This window comes from Ambystoma mexicanum, chromosome 5q (assembly GCF_040938575.1).
Source record: "Ambystoma mexicanum isolate Mex_15411 chromosome 5q, UKY_AmexF1_1, whole genome shotgun sequence".
NCBI lineage: Eukaryota > Metazoa > Chordata > Amphibia > Caudata > Ambystomatidae > Ambystoma > Ambystoma mexicanum.
Window position 1 is genome coordinate 1207261914 of NC_090933.1, and position 18284 is coordinate 1207280197.

An 18284-nucleotide genomic window follows, 5' to 3' on the forward strand; every position below is an offset into this window, starting at 1 on the left:
CATCACTATAGCTGGACAAATATCTTTTTTTTTTTAAACTGTATCCATGGGAAGTCCTTGGTAGTCCTTTATAGACTCGAATATCGGCATATGGGTCCAAAAAATGCTTTCCTGCTCCCCCATGCCCTCACCAAGTTCCCCCTCATCTGTGCCATCTCCCCCTCACTCCCTAGATGGCCTCCTCACCTCCCCTGTGCTCTACTTTTTCTCCCACAACACAAAGTGTTTCTGTGATGCATTTTGCTTTGAGATTTTGGCTATTCAAGACTACAGAAAGTGTTGTGTTGCAAACTCAGTCCCTAGACACCCTCCAAATCTAGCCACCCCCACCTCAAGCCTGATGGCATATGCATGTTTTTTTTTACCCGCAAATAGCTTTTTTCCTGTGTTTGATTTTCCCATCTCCTCGGCTATAACCTCGAATATCTCTTGCATTAAGAGAAAAACAAGATGGTGCTCCTTTCATTTCGAAAAAACCCTGGTTTCGGGTATATCTCTGAGATATAGTTATCTATTTTTGAGAAGGGGTACCCCTTCTATGTCAAATATTTAAATACTACTGCACGGAATAACCCCAAACCAAGCATGGATTGCGAGTCAATAATTTGTGTCCAAGTTGTTTCAGATCTGGTTCAAATCCATGCAGCGGTTTGGGCTGTGCGCTTTGGTATAAATTGACCTTGTTTGTCTATGGGAAAATGAATGGGTAGGAGGCCAGTATTGTGCTAAAGCCCATGGCTAGTGCCCGATCAGTGTATACAATATAGGGGACACGGTTGAAAGCTGTGCCCAGTGGTAAAGGCAAAAATCTATTTTTGGCAGCCTATTAGGGTTTTACAATAGGGTACATGGGTGAAAGTTCTGACCACTGTCTATAACTGAAGGTCATGACTAGAGCCCATTCATGTGCTAAAATATTTTGGCCTTGCACACTGACCATGGCTGAAGGTTATGCTTAATGCCAGTTTGTGTTATAATGTAATTAGTTATGTCATCAGTGTGATGTGAGCTGTGATGTCATCAATGTGGTCATAGGATGCACAACCAGGGGCACGAAGTTAAGGTGGCTTTAGCTGAATTTCAGGGGTTTTGTTGTGTTAGGTTTTCAACTTAATGTCCCTGCAACTAGAGTTTTTTCCTTGATTGTATGCATATGAATACATATATAGTGAAAACATCTTTAACCTTTGTTAGGAGAGTTAAGGAGATCAGATTTAATGCAGCAAAACTCTTCAGCGCTCGCATTTGAAGCAATACCACCTTAACGTAGCGTATGAGCACAATTAAGGCATCACAGAACTTCAAGGGTTTGGTTATCCTATAGTTTCATTGGGGCCCACTAGCTATGGCTTTTGCACATTGCCAGTGGGTACGGCCGAAACACATGTTGCACCAATACGTTTCTTTGGGGCTCACTATCCATGGCCTTCAGCTGCTACCACCACACATACAGATCTCCGGAGAGTAAGCATCAATGGCCCTTGGGCAGTGTTACCAAACCAGAGATAATGCATACTATCAACTTGTGTTGGTTTATACCTGTTGAAGGAGGTAACTCTGAGCCAAGTTGTGGTACAAATTTGGACAGAACATTGTTTAATGCCAGTACTTCTTCTGGAAATGATGGGATTCTGTGATAAATAATCAGTAGTGTTGCTCTGTGGAGCATAGCATAAGATCTATTTTAGGCTCATATGTGCTATGTAAGAAGGGGAAACGCCAGGTGCAATCAATTTCTATCCTACCACCTCATCAGAGAAGCGTGCCCATCTGCAGAGAGGGTTGGCGGCTGTAATCTGGATGGTGCCTTTTGGAAGGAGTTATGCAGGGTGCCAGAATCCCCGTGGTCAAGAGCTGCATTCTTAGGAATGGCTGGAAATGCAAATGGAAAGAGGAGAGGCATGGACAGTGTTTCTTCAGGTAACATTGCACCCCAGTAATTGAGGTGGCCCTGAAACTGCACCTACCGTGTGGGGGCCCTCACACCACAATAAAGCATTGTGGGACCATGTGCCGAAATCCACAGAGCCAACCCGTGATTGCTTGCTGCACACTCTGCTGTGCAGGGACTCAAGGCCAGTGAGCATCTGCGCATGCGGATTGATCCTTATCTCTGTTAATAACGGGCATTAATTCAGGGCGTGCATGGGATGCCCGCTCTACTCTAATGCCTCCATCAACGCTGAGCCCACAACTGAATACATTGAAATCCGAGGAAAACTCAACACATTCTGCATTGCATATGTGTCTCCTTCCTCTGCTCTGTGGGCATATATATTCCTCTGAATTCCCATAGGAAATCATAGAAGTCCCAGTCAAGGTTTAGAATGTTTCAATTGTCAGCGTTCTAAGGATGGCAGGGTCTTCTAATACAATGCACGCACCACTTCTGCAGCAGCATTTTCTTCTAGGAAGTCAAGTTCACTTTTTGACCCTTCATTTTAAGCGCTCTGGGGAACTTGCCAACCTGTTTCTTTGATGTGACTTTCATTTCGGTGGGGCTTGAGCTTTGTGGTAGATCTTTCATAAATCCGCTGCTTTCTGCACTCAGTTTTAAATTGGTTTTCGCATGCGGTCCAACCTCGTCGGTGCCCTTGCCACACCTTGCCAATTAAGCTCCGATCTAAAGCCTATCTCGCCATTTTCTGAAACACATTAAAAACACATTCCTTTCGAGAACTTTGACAGTGCGATGAGTTCAATTACACTCGAAGTTTATGATGTCATGGGCTAGACTTGAACTTCACACTAAACAGACATTAAGTAAAAAGTCCCTGGGGTGCTCATCAGCAGAGGAGATTTCGAAAAGTGGTCAATCGCTTGTGAGACACTTGACAATATTATGTCGTTTTAAACATGGTCATTTCATTAGTCAAAAAGTGTATTTGATTGTTTGAACGCCCAAGATGATCTTGAAATCTGTTGTGCAGAACGACACGAAACATCTTAGGCTTGTATTATGGTTCGATGTTTAATTATTTTGAAAATGGATGCACAATGGCTTGAAAAAAAAAACTTCCTCTATTTCAGAAGAAGGTCTTCTAATGGACTCCTTCCTCCCATGGATTCCTCACCGTCGATATCTATCTCCCAGTGCAGCTGCTTTTTTTGGAAACTTGTCTGCCAGCAGGGGATGCATGGTGGCTCCGCGTCAGCTCCGCACGACTCCTGTACACCCCTGCAATGGACATGATGTCAGGGCTAGTATATATATTGAAACCACACCGCGTGGCCTTAAATCCTTTTTTTCGCACACTCTATTCGCATTAGGAACACCACTTCATTTTGAAATGTGCACTTCTCATTCTTATTTGACGACATGCCCAATCCAGTGAAGTCCTCGGGATGCAAGCCATGCGTCAACTATGGGCACTAAATGTCAGTTTTGGACCCGCATTGCATCTGCCTTTACTGTCTCAGTGAAGGCTACAACCCGCAGGACTGTGCGTTGTGTTCATCAATGCACTCAAAGGTGCTTTAAAAACGTAAGGTGAAGCTGTTCATCCTTCTCCACAATGAGAGAGGTAACAAACAAACCCATTCGAGGTTGCAGGGTGTGGACTGCGGCACCAAGGAACTGTCCCCTGCCCGAAAGGCCAAGAATAGAAAGAAGTGCTGCAAAAGATCAAGCTCCCAAGATAGTTTTTCAAGTCACCACTTTTTTTGTCTTTAAAGAAGAGGAGGGGCCACTCTTCGGTGGTGGCTCTGGAGAAACACACTCAGCAGGACAATTACCAACCCAATACTCTACTCCAAATGAATGGAAGGCCTTCAGGCAGAAGATGCTTGACAGCTTTGCCACAGGCCCAGTGGCTGTGGCCCCCATGCATGAAATTTAGGCCTCGGTGTCGGTCGTCTAGACCGGAGCTGGAGGACAAGCGAGAGGATCCCACCATCCCCAGAAGGGACTCCGTCAGTAGACGAGACAAGGTCCAGCCCAAAGGTAACAGCATTCCATCTTGAGATGTCAGTCTTCTGACACTGGCTCCCTCTTATGGAGCACCACTGGTGCCAACTGACGACAACCGTGCCAGAGTTGCGGGGGTATTTACACTGCTCCCCAAAAGAGCATTCATGTCACTTTTGGCATACATTTATGATGATGAAGGGGCCCCTGTCCTCTTCTAACTGGAAGGAGGAATCTTCTGAGGAGCAGCGGGACATAGCGGATGTTGAAGCAGACTTTCAGGAGGCAAGTGGAATTCCACCTGCCAGAGTTCAACATGCCCCCTGCACCTACCCCGGGGTAAACCACAAACTGCTTTTCAGAACCTGATGGCCAAAGTGGTTGACTCCTTAAGGTTGTCTGCTCCTTCATGCCCTGAGGTTCAGTATGAATTAACAGACATCCTGGATGAGGGTCCAAAGAAGGTAACACTATTTCCTTTCAGTAAGGCAGTCGAGGGATCAGTGGTCACTGAACAGGACCTGGCTAAAAAAAACACAGGCTGGCAACTTCAGATCACATGTTCCTCTCCATCCATGCATCGACGGAACGTTTGGTGTTCCAGGCTGCTATGGCGATCTTAAATACCACGTCTTGTCTGTCTTTGCCTCGCTAACAGGAAGAGCAAGAGAGTTGATGCATGGGGAAGATGTTCAGCTATTTGTGCCTGGGTCTCCAGTGTTTAAATTCCTCCTGTACTCTAGCCAAGTGCTCCTTCATGCTCTGGTCCATCCTTTCAAAGACAGCTGAGCACATCCTTAAATGAGTGATGGTTTTGAGGCTCTGAACAAGGATGGCAAGGAAGCTTAACTCCAGATCCTTTATTCTGCTCTGCATACGGCAGACAGTGTGGCAAGAATCATGGCCATCAGCACAGTATTGCAGATGTTTTTTGGCTGAGAATGTTGGGTTTTGTGCCAGACATTTTTGAAAAACCTCTGGACATGTCCTTTGATGGCATGAACCTATTTGGCACTAAGGACTACAAGTCCCTTCAAAAGTCCTTCAAAAGCAACTGGAAAGTTGCTTGGGTTAGCAGTCCATTATGAGCAGCCAGCAAGCCTTGTGGTCAGGTTCAGGGAGCTTTCCCCTTTCAACTCCAAATAGGTTAGCGTGGGGTTGCATCCAGAGGAGGTGACTCCACCCCTGCTGTACCCTCCAAAGCCCCAACCAGGACACCTCTCATGAAGTGGACTTCTTCCACCAGACCCCTGTGGGAGGAAGAATATATCAGTTTGGCAAGGAATGCATAATTACCGCTTCCGATGCCTGGGCCTTACAGGGCATCCACCATGGATGTTGACTTCGTTTTGCTATCTTTGCCCTCCACACCACACTGCGGATCACCAATCCTTGCCTCCAAATCTGCTCATGCTGGAAGACATCATTCAGCTACTGGCAAAAGGGGATATAGAACTGGTACCCTACTCGTTACGACGAAGAGATGAATATTCAACCAATTTTCTGGTGCCGAAAAAAGACAAAGGAAAGATACGCATCCAAGATCTGTGGCTTCTGAATTCATACTTACACAAGGCCAAATTCAATATTGTCACCCATATTCTTCAGGCCTTGGACTTAAATGATTGGTGGGTCTCCTTGGATCTCCAGAATGCTTACCTCTATGTGGCCATTCAGGCGAGGCACGCAAAATACCTGAGATTAAAGATGGGGAACTGTCACTTCCACAAGGGTTGAATAATCAGACTTTCTTCAGTATGCAGGGTTTTCACAAGCTGCATTCAGTGGTGGTGGCTCACCTCAGAAGGGAAGTAATTCATGGTTTTCAATATCTGGATGATTGACATGTCCAAGCCTGCTCCCCAGACCTGGTATCTGCACACCCATACCAAATGTGCAGCCTTTTGCACAGATTTAGCGTATCCCTGAACTTCAGGAAGTCTCAGGTTTCACCATCCCAATCCCTCTGGTTTATTGGAGAGGTCACTCACATGGTCTAGGCTTTCCCACCTGAGGACATGGTGGCAAACATCTGCAAGATGGTCTCAGTCGTCCAACCTTAGAAAAGGTTCCTGCCTATGCTTTTCTGCGCTGGCTATGTCTTTTGGTCTCCTGCATCCGTATGGTGCCAGAGTCTCAGCTACGAATGAGGTCACTACAGAGTTCACAATAGTTTCCGTTTCAGGGGCAGACACCAGACCTTGTTGAGGACTTGGAGAGAATGTTTGATGCCCTTCAATAGTGGTCCCTGAAAGACAACCTTCTGAGAGGGGTATTGTTTTGGCAATGTTAGCCCCAAGTGACTCTGACCATGGAAGTGTGCCTGAAAGCCTGATGTGCTAACCTTGAAGACCTTAAGGTGAGTGGACTGTGGTCCTCATCAGAGTGCCAGTATCACATGAAGTTCCTGGAGAAGAGAGGTAGACTGGCCCTAGTAGATTTCCTCCCTTCTGTGAGAGACAACACAGTGAGGGACAACACTGTAGCCTTGCATTACCTCAAAATGTAGAGTAGTGAGGGATCCTTGCCTCTGTGCAGAGAAGCAATCTGGTTCTGGATATGGGCTCTGGAGAACACAGTGTTTCTGATGGAGGTCCATCTGGTCGGCAAGGAGAATGTATTGGTGGATGCATTGAGCACACAGTCTTTGGCCTTCCACGAGTGGTAACTCTGCCAGGAAGATCTGGTGGTGGGGAATTCCTCCAGTGGACCTCTTGGCTTCCTCTGTGAGCAAGAAGTGCAGGTGGTTCTGCTCTAGGGAATTCCCTTGGCAGAGATCTCTGGGAAAATCCATGAAAGCCAAGTGTAAATTCAACCTGCTTTATGCATCCCTGCCGATCCCTGTCATACTGCTGGTTCTTAGGAGACTAAATCTGTTTGGGTCTACGATGATATTGATCACCCTTGATTTGGCCCGCAGTACGTGGTGCCCAGAGTTTCTGGACATGGCCAACTGCCCTGCCTGCAGCTACCACAGAGGATTGACCCCATTTCCTGCTCAGAGAGGCGGGACATTCACCTGAACCTTCTCAGTATGAACCTTAATGCCTGGCTGCTGAAAGGTTGTGGTATAAGGAATGAGATTTGGCAGAGGACCTTCTGAATGTGTTTCTCTCTGCTAGAAGGGATATGGATCATTTTACTTGATCCACATTCTCTGTGCTGTCTTTGGCCTGGGTGGGGCTGCAGATTGGCTCTGTGAAGGTTTATGTTGCCCCCATTTTGATTTTCAAGAGAACCACAGAGCAGGGCTCATTGAACAGAATCCCAGAGACCATGCATTACCTGTGGAGTCTTTGTCATATGTTACTGCATGGCATATAAATGTAGTGTTAACATTTGTAATGGCGCTCTGTGTGAGCCCCTTCCTTCCTGTTCGTTAAGATGGTTCACACTCAAAGTGATTTTGCTCGTTGGCTTCACTTCCACTAACTGAGTGAGCTACAGGCATTACCTTTTAAACCTTCCTTTGCTGGTACTTGCAATCTGGCGGTAAATTTGACAAATCAGGTGCCGGTAACTGTATTACTGTTTGTCGGTATCCCGCTAGATTTCAATACTTTTTCACAGGGTGTAATGTTTCCAGTGGCATAAAAATTGCAAAAAACCAAAACGGATAGACATACCAACTCCTGGTTTACTCTCAACATTCTAGAACTACGCATTCAGAAATGCAAAGCCCAGTTTACCTGGTTACAGAATTCCATTGGCACCCTGAAAGAAGACTTCACCAACATTTCCAAACTCTACAAATTTGCTGTGAGCACAGCAAAATTGAAACTCCTTCAGTACCAGAATCAGCAAAGCCACCGCAGATGCAAAAGAGATTTTTGCCAACTTTAGGGATCTTGAAACACCTGCCTTACCCCCGACTACCCTTACCAAAGAGGAAACTTGGTGCTCGGACATCCAAGCAGCTCTACTAGGCAAAATTGACTTCCTGAGCAAAACAATCCTATCACAACAAGCAAAATTCAACAAAGTCCCCATAGCCACCTCCACCAGCTTTGCACCCAACTCTTCCCCCAGCACCCTGTTAAACAGTAATTATATAGTGCCTCCTTAGTATTTATATTGGTCTAATCCTATTGGCGCTACACGGAAAACCATGTTGCAAAGTTCTGATTTTTGGGTTAACTTTCGACCGCCATTTTAAGGTTCATCCGCCATTTTGATTTCCACTCGTGTGTTCTACATTCTAAAAGGGTGGACTATGTTTTCGACTTGCAGCCAAGCCTTCCGACCTTTTGAGTTCTGTTAATGTTTACGTTGTCTGAGAGCTGACTGTTTAGACCGAGTAAAGAGACCTTGTGCTTCATATGAACTGTCATTCAAGTCTTCTCTGCGCTCACAAGCCGCATCCTTGTATGAACATTGGGACAATGAAGAACAAATCTCAAGTGTATGCTTTAGCTAAACTACATTGTGAAGGAACTTGGAATAAGGCTTACCGCGGGATCTGAGAACATACATCGCTATTGTGTCTTCATGGAAATACAAACCTATGTAATCCTTTGCATGATATTATAAAATCTGTATGTGAACTAGGCACAAACTGTAGACCACAAATTATTAACATGAGGAGAGGCTGGACAATATTACATGAATTGTATAAAAACACGAGTGTTTAGATGTTCAGCACTCTCTCACCTCTCCTTGTCAGCTGGTACACACTGCGAGTTGTTGGGAGCCAGATAGCTATCTGTTTTGCTTTGTAAACTGTACAGTAATAAAAGATCTGTGAGTATTTTTAGACCGTGATTGGTGTATTTCCTTTGTGGTACTCAGCCTCTATATTTCTTTGTTCTTTCGAATGGCGCCCTAATAGGGACCCTCAAGATTGATGCCACCACGTTTAAGAGTAGAGGCGGCTATCGGACCGGGATCGGACGGTGAGAAAAAGGGGGCCCCTTTTGGATGAGACGCGACACCTCAACAGTACTGCACGATCCGATCCTTGGACGGTGAGCACACGGTCCAAGACGTCATCTTGACGAGGGTCCATATATCAAGGCGGGCAGTTTTGCTGAAACGTTCAGAGTTGTCTACTTCTCAGCTACCTATGAGAGAGGTTCCTCCGACATTCGTTCCTAAAGTTGAGATTCCGGCTAATGTTGCAACGGGTGCAGCAGCCATTGATATTGAAGCTCATTATTTATCGCAGTTTGTTCACATCCTGTTCTCAAGACAGGAAGTGAATACTATTAGACAGTCATTTCCAGACATTAGGAAAAAACCAACAGGGTTTTTCAAAGAAATAGAATCTGTCCTGCATTCGACAGTTTTCACTTTGGGTGATATAGATGTGTTGTTTCCTGTGATCCTACCTGCTGATTTATGCAAACAGATTAGGATTGTAGATGATCCAGCAGGGTTAGGTGACACGCAGGTTAACTTGGTTAGGTTAGATGGAGAAAGGAAAGCTGGTGAAAGACCACTGCACGTGTTACTGACTTTGCCAGATAGAATAGTAACAAAATTAAAGACTTTGATTCCTGAGAGAAGTATTGTCTGGGACAAACTCACTGATTGTACCCAAGGAAAATCTGAAGTTGCTACCGAATTCTTTAATCGGTTCGAACAAGTATTCTCAGATTTTAGCGTGCAGGATTTAAGCACAGAGTCAGGGAAAAGATTGTTCGTGGATAAGTTTGTGCGTGGATTGTTGCCTGATATCCACTCACAAATTATGACTTCCGAGAGTGCTTGGCAAGCTAAATCACAGTCCGAAGTATTGCATATGGCTCAGTATTACGAGAATAGAGTCAATAATGAAAAAGAAAGGATCAAAAAGAAAAGGGGAGGTGGAAGTACATAGATTTGAGGTCAATTTGTTCCACAAAATAATGCGTCGTTGGGTCCTGTACATGCAAACCAATGTGCTTATTGCAGAAAAGAGGGTCATTGGCCAGCACAATGCCCGATCCTTCAGCAAAGGTCGAATAACACATATGGTGCCATGGGTAGACGATCGTGTAGCCGTTCTTGGGTTGGGGGTCCTGGTAGAAACTAGTTCCCTCAAAATTCTCACTCATTCTGGCAAGATAATCAGCAACCTAGTGTAGATAGCAGAAATATTTTTGATAATCCTTCAACTGCCTATCTTTCTGAAGAACTTGTCTTTGACAATATATTGTTTTGTTAGGACAGTCCAAAGCAGGGTCTGGAACCGACGCCTATTCCCGTTAATCACAAAGGTCCCTACGTTGAGATGATGGTGGGGAATAGGAAGCATCTATTTTTGATAGACACAGGATTTGTATTTGTATTTGTATTTGTATTTGTATTTATTTTATTCATACTTCGCAGCCTTGCCCTGGGGCATCTGGGCGCGTGGTTACAAGAAGGTGGTTACAGGCAGGCAGAATAAGTTACAACAGTGACGTAGTCTTAGTCATGGTAATACAAAGGCAAAGCATAGCTTAACAGTCATAGTGCAGGAACCAGGAATGAAGCTGAAGCTGAAATCGGAAAAGAGATGAGAGGTGTGCAAGGCGGGAATGTGTTCAGTGCGTATGTAGAAGGTGTTGTGGGCTTATTAAGCTTGTGGAGCCAGAGTTTTGTTTTGTTTTTGAAGGAGGCGAATGCAGCTTCTGCTCTGAGTGTGGTGGGGTAGTGTTCCAAAGTTTAGAAGCGAGAACTGGGAAACTTGAGCCCCCAGCAGACTGTAGCTTAAACGTGGGTATGGTGAGAGTGTTAATATAGGCATATCTCAGTGGTCTGCTTGAGACATTCTGCGTGAAGCGGCTGGTCATGTAAGCTGGCGCCAGGTTGTTCTGAGCCTTGTAGGTTAAGGCTAAGGTTTTGAGGGAAATTTGCTGTCCGACGGGGAGCCAGTGGAGGCTGCGTCTAATATCTGAGATGTGAGATCTTCTGGGGATGTTGAGGATCGCCCTTATGGCATTGTTTTGAGCAACTTGTAGATTGTCAATATTTTTTGGCTAGTCCCTAGGTAGAGGGCATTGCAGTATCCTATTTTAGCCAATATTAATGTTCTGGCTAGGATTATGCAGTTATCTGAGTTCAGGAAGGGTCTGCAGGCTGTGATAAGTTTGCAGGTATATGTCGATGGCGATGCTACAGCGTTAGTTTTTCTAGTTAGGGAGAGAGTTGCGTCCAGATAGATGCCCAGAGTTTTTGCTGTGTTTGAAACGTTGATGATGTTACCATATATGGTGAATGCTTTGTACGCTGGATTAAGTTAGGCTAATCTGGTGTGCGAACCGAGGATAAGTAACTCTGTTTTCTCATCATTAAGGCAGAGCCCATGATGATAGAGTAGATGTCATTAAGAGCCTTAGTGTCAAGAGCAAAGTCACCAGAGATAGCAATGAGTATCTGGGTGTCATCGGCGTAGTTGGTGTACGAGACGCCAAGATAGTCAAGTATGTCAAAGAGAGGCTTGGTAAACACATTGTATAATGTGGGAGATACGCAAAACCCTTGAGGGACTCCGCATGGGACATGGGCAGGATCTGCAGAGGCTAGAGGAGGGAAGACCCTCATGGTCCTATTTGCTAAAAATGAGCTGATCCAGGATGACGCTGAGTCAGAGATGTGCACGGCTGTTTTGAGATGGTGACAGAGGATTTTGTGGTCGACCAAGTTGAATGCCACTGAAAGATCGAGCAGGAGGAGGAGCGCCATCTTGCCCTTATCTTTCAGGTCCTCAATTTGGGTTTTTAAATCTAGCAGAGAGGTTTCCATGCCATGTTTCGGAGGGAAGCCCGATTGACGGAGACCCAGTAGTTGGTTTGATTCAAGATATGCCTGAATTTGCAGGTATGCTGAACGGTCCAGGATTTTTAGTAGGTATGGTACTGTGGTGATGGGCCGGTAGTTGGCAGGGTTGGTTGGGTCAAGGGTGGGTTTTTTGATTAAAGGGATGAACCAGGCATCTTTTAGGTTGTCAGGGACGATGCCTGATCTGAAGGAGGCATTTATGAATGTGGTGATGAAAGGCACAAGGTCGTGCGCAGCTTCCTTAATGATTGTTTCAGGGCAGGTGTCGCCTTGGCAATTCGAAGGTTTAAGCTTTGAGATAATATTTTCCACTTCCTCAATGGATAGCGGGGAGAAACTGAATGGTTTTTGGGGGTGCGAAGAGGTGGCTGGGAGATTAAAAGATGGGGTGTGCAAGGTGAAGTCAGATAGGTTATTCTTTTTAGTATTTATTTTCGCTTGCAGTAAGGCAATTTTATCTAGGAGTGCCATTTGAATATTTGTGCACCAGGCTGCGTCTGGTGAACAAGTCACCAAGGGGGCTACAGAGTTCCTTGAGGATCTTGAAGAGTTCCTTAGTGTTGGATTCTGCCTGTGTGATACGTTTGTTATAGACATCTCTTTTGGCAGCAAAAATAGCAGCTTTGTAGGTAGGAGCGAAGAAGTGTTCCATTGATCATTCACAGGTTCCAGACATTCCACTGTCAGGGCACAATAACGTTTCTGTAGGGTTTTCTGGCACGCCAGTGGTTAGTCCGGTTTCTCTGCCAGTACCGATTTCACTGGGGCCATTTACGGATCATTGTCTGTTTCTTCTGACAACGAACCATGGAGATAATTTGTTGGGGTTGAATCTGTTGAAGGAATTAAATGCAGTAATTCATTGCCCTTCGGATGGAGTGTGTTTGAAGATTTCACCTCAGAAATCTTCTGCTTCATAGTTTTTGACTAGACCTTTGCCACCAGAATTTCGTGAAGTTCCGGCGTGTTTATGGGCGGTTGACGACAATGATATTGGCATTTTGCAAATTGAAACTGTTAAAATTGTTTTGAAACCAGGAGTTAAGTTACCACGAATTCCACAATATAAGATTTCAGTTGATGGTGAGCAAGCTTTGAAGTGTATAGTTTCCGATTTTGTCCATCGTGGAGTATTCGAGGAAATTGAAGCTAGTGTGTGCAATTGCCCGATTTTACCGGTGTATAAAAAAGGGGATAAGGTGATTCCTTTCCGTTTCATTATCGATTTGCGCGCTAGCAATAAGATTGTTGCTCCACAATTTCCAATTGTGCCTGATGTAACAAAGATACTAACAATGATTCTAGCTTCTGCTACTCATTTCAGTGTGGTGGATCTTAAGAAGGCCATCTTTAGCATTCCCATAAACGTGGATAGTAGATATTTGTTTGCGTTCACCATAGGGGGACGCTCGTTTACATTCACCTGTGCACCACAAGGGTACACGGAGAGTCCATGCATTTATAGTAGGGCTTTGAAAGAGCAGCTCGATACACTTGAGTTGCCTTCCACTTGTGCATTGCTGCAATAAATCGACAACCTTCTCTTAGCTGCATACTCAGAAAGTGCTTGCAAGGAAGGCACTGTGTTATTGCTTATTCATCTAGCAAAGCATGGGCATAAAGCTTCATTGAAAAAGTTTCAGTATTGTCGACAGGAGGTTGCCTATTTAGGCTATCTCCTGTCAAAGGAGGGAGAAGATTGACACCTGAACGAATTAAGAGCATTTCTAGCATGTCTGTCCCAAATACACAGAAGGATGTCATAGCCTAGATAGGAATGGCTTCTTACTGTAGACAGTGGATCCCAAACTTTTCACTATTGATAAAACCAATGTTGGCATTAACAAAGAAGGGCATTTCTTTGCCACTTCCGTGGAACTTGGAACACCAGAAAGCTTTTGACCTGCTCAAGACTGCACTGTGTTCAGCACCGATTTTTGGCACACCAAAATATGACAAGGCCTTCGAGTTGTATGTGCATGAACGTGATGGATGTGCTTTGGCTGGTTTAACGCAGGAACATGGGGGAAGAATAGACTGTGCGGTTATTTTTCCTCCACACTTGATCCTGTTGCCTGCGCTTTGACGAGATGTTTGAGAGCTATCGCTACTGCTGCTGTGTCTGTAAAACAAAGTGAGGGCATGGTTCTAGGCCATACTTTAACCGTGATGGTACCTCACTCTGTAGACGTTCTATTAAATAGAATGCAAACGCAACACCTTACTTCCGCACAATTAACAAGATTTGAACTGATCTTATTTGCACCGCATATCCAAATTAAGAGGTGTTGCGTATTGAATACGGCTGAATTGTTACCTCTTCCGCAAGATATTGCTTGCAGTGATGAAATGTGACCTGGCTACCTTTATACTACAGAGCAAGAAACAAAATAATTTCGCACAACTCAGCATAGGCCGCAGAGATTATTGCACTGACTCAAGCTTGTGAACTTTCCGAAGGGCTTAGAGTGAATATATTTACTGGCAGCCAGTATGCCCTTGGGTTGGTCCACAACTTTGGTAGATTATGGGCAGAACAAGGTTTCTTGACCTCACACGGAATTAAAATCCAACATGGCACCTTGATAGTTCAGCTGCTCTCAGCATTTACGCTTCCTACTCAACTAGAAATCATGAAGTGTGCCACACATCAGAAGGTAGCAGATGATGTGGGGAAATGGAACGCCTTTGCTGACAGGATAGCTAAACAGACTGCTACTGATTTATATTCAGAAATGGATGTTACAAAGGAAGCCACAAATACCTGTACAGTAGATGATGGGATTGACTCGATAAAGAATATTCAAGCTGATGCCACTTCAGAAGAACTTAATCACTGGGCTGAGGGTTTAGCAAGTTTGGATGAGGAAGGGTGTTGGGTAGATAGTTCAAAAGGTAGATGGATTCTACCCGATGCATAGGTCATCACCATGGTCAAATTGGCTTATGGTCCCACTCACATATGTGCTAGGAAAATATGTAAATGACTAGAATCTGTCTGGGTGAATGTCAACATCTCAAAAACTGCTGAGCGTTTTGTCCTGAATTGTATGGTTTGCTTACAGCATAATGCGGAGAAGGGTACAATGACACCGAGGGGTAGTTTCGGTCCCCCCCTCTCTGCCTTTTGAAGTGATTCATTTTGACTTCATCGAGATGGAGCGCTGTAATAACTACAAGTATGTCTTGTTAGTCATTTGTGCCTTTAGCAAGTGGGTTGAAGCCTTCCCTGTGAAAGATGCTACAGCAATGACAATTGCGAAAACCATGCTTAAGGAATATTTTCCTAGGTTTGCTTTGCCGAGGGTCATATGGTCGGATAATGGTCCACATTTTATCGCTGCTGTTATTCTGCAAGTATGCGTGGGATTACAGATCAATAAACGGTTCCATTCAGCTAGACACGCTCAAAGTGCTGGACTTGTAGAATGCCATAATATTATACTGAAGAATAAACTTGCAAGGGTCTTTGATAGTACTAATTTGAAATGGCCAGACACCTTACCTATAGCGCTACTGTCCATGTGGACAACCCCACAGACTAGAACTGGACTCTTCCCCCTACGAAATTATAATGGGGAGGCCAGCTAACATTTGGAAATGCCAAAACCCAAAGTACTGAAAGATGTGTAGCATTTGCTTCTTGCTGAATACTGTGACCAGTTAACTCAACACTTGTATTTGATTTATCAATCGGTGTGAGAAGCCCTCCCAGTTAAATACAAGGGGCCAGGTCACAGAATTCGACCCGGTGACTGTGTGCTCACAAAGTCATTTGAGAGAGCATCCAGCCTCGCACCGCACTGGGGAGGACTGTTTCAGCTCCTGTTAGCCACACAGACTGCTGTACGAGTAGCTGGCTGACGACACTGGATACATGCTACACACATCAAGAGGAAACCTTTCCTTTTGACACACGACCGAGACGAAAAGAAGGAAACTACTTGCTCTGTTTCTGGTGATCAATCGGTCTTGAACAACATCAAGGGTATTTCAGAGACTCTTCCTGAGCCCGTGGGGCCTGGGGAGACTGCTGCTTTGTCTCTGAATTCTTCTTCGGATCTTTCTGCACCCTTGAGCGACCTTGCCACTGTTTCACCACTTCCATCAGGAAGCAACGGCACACTGTTTGCAGATCACGAGTGCCTGGAGTCTTACGGTACGATCTGCATCCATGGCACTAGACGTACAGCGCAGCACGGTTGTGCCTACAGGAAACAACTGTTGAGCTCGTCCTTTGCCACTTTTGCGCTGAAACTTAAGAAAGTGACTGGACCGGAAAAAGTTATCTTCAATCGGGATAAATCACGTGGTCAGGAGATCACCAACAAACAAACTTACGGAGTCTATTGCATAAACTTTCCGGAAAAAAGCTTTGAGGAACAATGCCTGTCGCTGTCTCTAATCGTGCAGAGCCACCGATCGAGTGTGTGGCTAACAAAGACATTGGACAGAAAAATACATGGTCCTTGAGGACGTATTGTTTTCTTGTAATTATGTTAACTGGTCTGACAGTAGTAATTGCTCTTGGGTTTTGGTACATTGAGGGGGTGCGTCCACTTGAAACTTTTATACCCACTGAAAGTGTTCCAACTGTGTCTTCTCCTTTTGTGCATCTGTACACTCAATCTCCTAGGGATTCCCAACACAGACAGAGTTATCACAACAATATGCTTTTGTTAATTATGAATGCGACCCATGCAATCTTGAACAAAACTAATTGCTGGATATGTTTGCATTCGCCACAACACCGGGAAAAAAGGTTGGGCTGGTATGTTCATCCTTTGCTTCTAACTAATGCATGCTATGCCTCTCTAAGGGCATTATTCTTCGGTCGTTGGAATGATAGCATCTCAGGGAATTTTGACGGGACAAATTTAAATGAATTTGAAAGGCGAGTCCTGATGCCTCTTGGATTCTCCCTTTTCGCGAATACGAGCAAGCTTAATGTTGCTTCTGTTAGGCCTTCCGATAGACTTTCTAGACCTTTCCAATCACTAATTTCTTTCAAGATGGCTCCCGTAGGCAACCGGGATGCTACGCCTCCTTCCTACACTATTAACCACAGCCCCAACCCTGTTTCCTTCTGCATACAAAGGAATGGTTCTCAGTCAATGAGTATTTTTGAGGGTTGTACCAATATTGCAAATTTGACTAGTGAGGACAGACCCTTGTATGTAGGTGATCCTGTTTATTTCATGTGTGGCAATGAAGCTTATCCTTGGCTACCTAGGGATTGGCAGGGTACTTGTTGTTTGGGTATATTGCTACCAGGGTTATATGCAGCTAGCACCTCTGAGGTCTCTAGGGCTCATCCAAGGTGGGACGAAATTGGTGATACTCCTTCACAAGTCATGGGTGATGTAGAGAAATCCTTTGTGCGATTTTGGGGACAGATCATGAATTCTGAGGATATTAGGAGACTGGCAAGAGTATTGGAAAGAACCATCAACTGGACCACCAATATACTCTACAACATGACGTTAGAACAACAAGCAAAGAGATTAGTGGCTCTACAGAACCGGATGGTGTTAGACGTCATCCTGGCTGAGCGTGGTGGAGTATATAAATTGGTTTGATCAGCTTGTTGCGTTTTCGTACCCGACTCCCCTCTACCATATTCAAGGCAATACAGAATCTGCCCATCCTTAGTACAGAAGTACATGTTCCCGAGCAAACTGGGATCTTAGTGCTTGGTTCTGGAGGTTTTTACGGTGTTGGGGATGCAAACTCTTTTCAGTCTTAATGGTAATCCTTGGTATTCTGTTGTTCTGTTATTGTTGCTTACAATGTCTTCCTGTCATATGTTCGATGTTAGGAGGATGTTGTGCACAAACTGTAGGAACATTGGGACCGAAAATACAGGCACACGAGAAGATTAATGTTTTTGTAATGGAGGATATTACTGTCAAAGATTTGATGGCAATTGATATATATGATGAATGTGATCCAGGATGTACGGACATTGAAACGTGGAGTTACGAGTAAAGCGAATATTTTTAGTAAGGCTCTTGGCTTAGGCCAAAAGGAGGGTTTGTTAAACGGTAATTATATAGTGCCTCCTTAGTATTTATATTGGTCTAAGCCTATTCGCGCTACACGGAAAACCGAGTGGCAAAGTTCCGATTTTTAGGTTAACTTCACCGCCATTTTAAAATTCATCTGCCATTTTGATTTCCACTCGTGTTCTAAAATGGTGGACTATGTTTTCGACTTGCAGCCAAGCCTTCCGACCTTTTGAGTTCTGTTAATGTTTTGGTTGTCTGAGAGCCGACTGTTTAGACCGGTAAAGAGACCTTGTGCTTCATATGAACTGTCATTCAAGTGTTGTCTGCGCTCACAAGCCTCATCCTTGTATAAAATTGGGACATTGAAGAACAAACCTCAAGCGTATGCTTTAGCTGAACTGCATTGTGAAGGAACTTGGAATAAGGCTTACCGCAGGATTCGAGAACATACATCGCTATTGTGTCTTTATGGAAATACAAACCTACGTAATCCTTTGCAATATATTGTAAAATCTGTATGTGAACTAGGCACAAACTGTAGACCACAAAATATTAACATTAAGAGAGGCTGGACAATATTACAAGAATTGTATAAAAAAACAAGTGTTTAGATGTTCAGCACTCTC